Below are 638 nucleotides of genomic sequence, written 5' to 3' on the forward strand. Positions count from 1 at the left end.
TTCAAGAGGGTGGTTCTCAAGCTGGTCAAAATGTTCTTAGATTCTATGTTTCGAAAGTCTTGTCCTGCTCTATGGATTTTTTTTTTAAGAAACCTTTTTTAATATGTTCAGTTGCAACATCTTGCTGACAAATGAAAAATGATGCTTCTGTTGCTTTCTTGATACCTTCATCATTGTACTTTTCATGTATGATGCATTCTGACATCTCTATAAGTGTGTGAATGCAACAATCCAGAACCTGTCCTTCAAGATTTAATTAAGAGGCAGCATGTGGGTATGCATGCAGTATGCTTGATGTTCAATATTAGGTTTAATAGTTCCAGATGAGTAGACTAACAAAAATAATCTATTGCTTTCACAGAACCACAGTTTCTCCTCTCCGCATAATACTCATGCTTCTGGGCCTTTTTTGCACAATATGACATTAGAGATGAGAATATGGGGTATTGAAGAGTATCATTAGAAAATATTATCTGAACATGAACACGAGCAAAAGCTAATGAAAGATGCTCATTTTGAGATGCATTTAGTTAGCTGCACTTAAGCTCAAAGAATAAATGTATGGCATAGAATGTCAATCCAGTTATTACCTAGCTAATAAGGTATCAAATTTTTATATTTGACATTCAAAGCATTAG

Source organism: Elaeis guineensis, chromosome 9 (genome assembly GCF_000442705.2).
Source record: "Elaeis guineensis isolate ETL-2024a chromosome 9, EG11, whole genome shotgun sequence".
NCBI classification, from domain to species: Eukaryota; Viridiplantae; Streptophyta; class Magnoliopsida; order Arecales; family Arecaceae; genus Elaeis; species Elaeis guineensis.